This window comes from Etheostoma spectabile, chromosome 21 (genome assembly GCF_008692095.1).
Source record: "Etheostoma spectabile isolate EspeVRDwgs_2016 chromosome 21, UIUC_Espe_1.0, whole genome shotgun sequence".
Classification (NCBI taxonomy): Eukaryota; Metazoa; Chordata; class Actinopteri; order Perciformes; family Percidae; genus Etheostoma; species Etheostoma spectabile.
This window is the reverse complement of record NC_045753.1, coordinates 23,472,008-23,473,732: the sequence shown is the minus strand read 5'-3', so window position 1 is coordinate 23,473,732 and position 1,725 is coordinate 23,472,008. Positions and strand designations below refer to the sequence as shown.

Sequence of the window (1,725 nt, the reverse complement as noted above, 5' to 3'; positions counted from 1 at the left end):
CGCAGGGAGGCGTATCCCATAGTGAGACATCGAAACGAATGCTATGAATGAGAACTAAATTTCCTAAATCATATTAACTTCTACTGCTTGCTTTTAATTTAAATAAAAAAAACTAAAATAACGAAAAACTGTTCCTTTTTGAAAAAAACAAGTGATTCATTGAATGGTTTCAGTTAAGAGCAGTAGTTCCTGAATGTATATTTTTAGACTTTCATTCAGTCGGTCCGCTGTTCTTTTTCTCACATTTTTTAAAATTAATTTCTGTATTTTATTACAGAGGACGAGTTTCCTTCTTTACATTAATCCAGGCTATTAGCCTGGTTGGGACCTGGTCTGTACATTGATTCCTATTAATTTTGACCAAAATTGTGTTAATTACTTCACTTTTAAGTGATATGTAACTTTGGCTGAATGGAGGCAACTATTGCCACAAGTCATTTACAGTAAATGCTATGACACATAGTTTAGAAGTAGCACAGGCCCAGAGGAGTGATTAAGCAAACAGACTTAGTTATATAAATTAAAACCCTACATTGCTGCTCCAGGTGAGGCTCGAACTCACAACCTCGGCATGACTCCACAGGTTACTGTCTTATAAGTACCGCGCGCTGGCCGATTGCGCCACTGGAGCCTGGAGGATATCAAGTTCAGTTCCAGGAAAATGACTAAATTGATGGAGCTATGCTGGGGTCATCTACAGCAACAAACATTACAGCTAAATAGTTTGGTACAAAAAAGAGCCTTTTTCCTGTTCTAAAAGGAATGTGATTCCTTAAAGGAAGCATGCCTCGCACATTTCAATAATCTATTTATAGGAGAGTTATGTAACAATTGGATGCGTGTGGCAGACCTCTTACAGGTCAGCTCTTTATAACCTATTCTGTACATAATAAAGGAATTGTACACTGCTTGTAGAAATATTTATGGGGTAAATGAATAACTGCACCACAATTACGGCAATCCATCAACTACTTTTCCAAATATTTCACTTCAAGCTGCAAAGGTTAACGTCATGGGGCTACATAAAGTCAGGGAGTTACCAAAGTCCATAAGATTCATCTATGAGGACATGAATGTCTTCATAATATTATATATCCTTATAATTGTATACTTTCTGTAGAATTATCTTTGACCCCTGGCTTATGGACATGTGCTTTACTTCCCCTCAGATATTGTTTTTGAAATATTTGTTGTGGAAATTGCACAAAACATTGAAAGTGACCTGGGTGTAGAGTCTAATAACATTAGTGATTGCCCCCACGCATGCACGCACGCACACACACACACACACACACACACACACACAAAAGTTGTTCGCCAACCAATTGACATTGCTGTCCCTACAGTCACAATTCTATAGCATAGGGAAAAAATCTGAATAAAAGTTGGAAAAAGACAAAGGGCAAACTTCACTCATAAACAAAAAATGAAAACATTCTCCGGATTGTTTAGATGTGTTCTGACCCTTTAAATCAGATATTAACCATTGATGAAAAAAATAACAGAAAGAAGGATGGGAGGCGCTCATTAACAAAATTATCAGTACAATTTATCAACAAAACAAGCAGAAATGCTGAGAAATGCAGAGCTGAGGTCAACAAGAAACAAAGGCGAGCTTGCGACGGTCAGGCAGAGGCCGATCTACAATGAAACAGAACAACAACGTTATTCAATTCAATTCAATTTTATTTATAGTATCAATTCATAACAACAGTTATCTCAAGA

General features: G+C 36.9%; 1 non-coding gene across 1 annotated transcript; it reads right to left on the bottom strand.

Moving 5' to 3' along the window:
* Nucleotides 1-537: 537 nt before the first annotated feature.
* On the bottom strand, nt 538-631 carry trnai-uau (transfer RNA isoleucine (anticodon UAU)). Its single transcript has 2 exons — nt 594-631; nt 538-573 (listed from the first exon to the last, which is right to left on the bottom strand). It is a non-coding gene; the product is annotated as a tRNA-Ile (tRNA).
* Nucleotides 632-1,725: the final 1,094 nt, after the last annotated feature.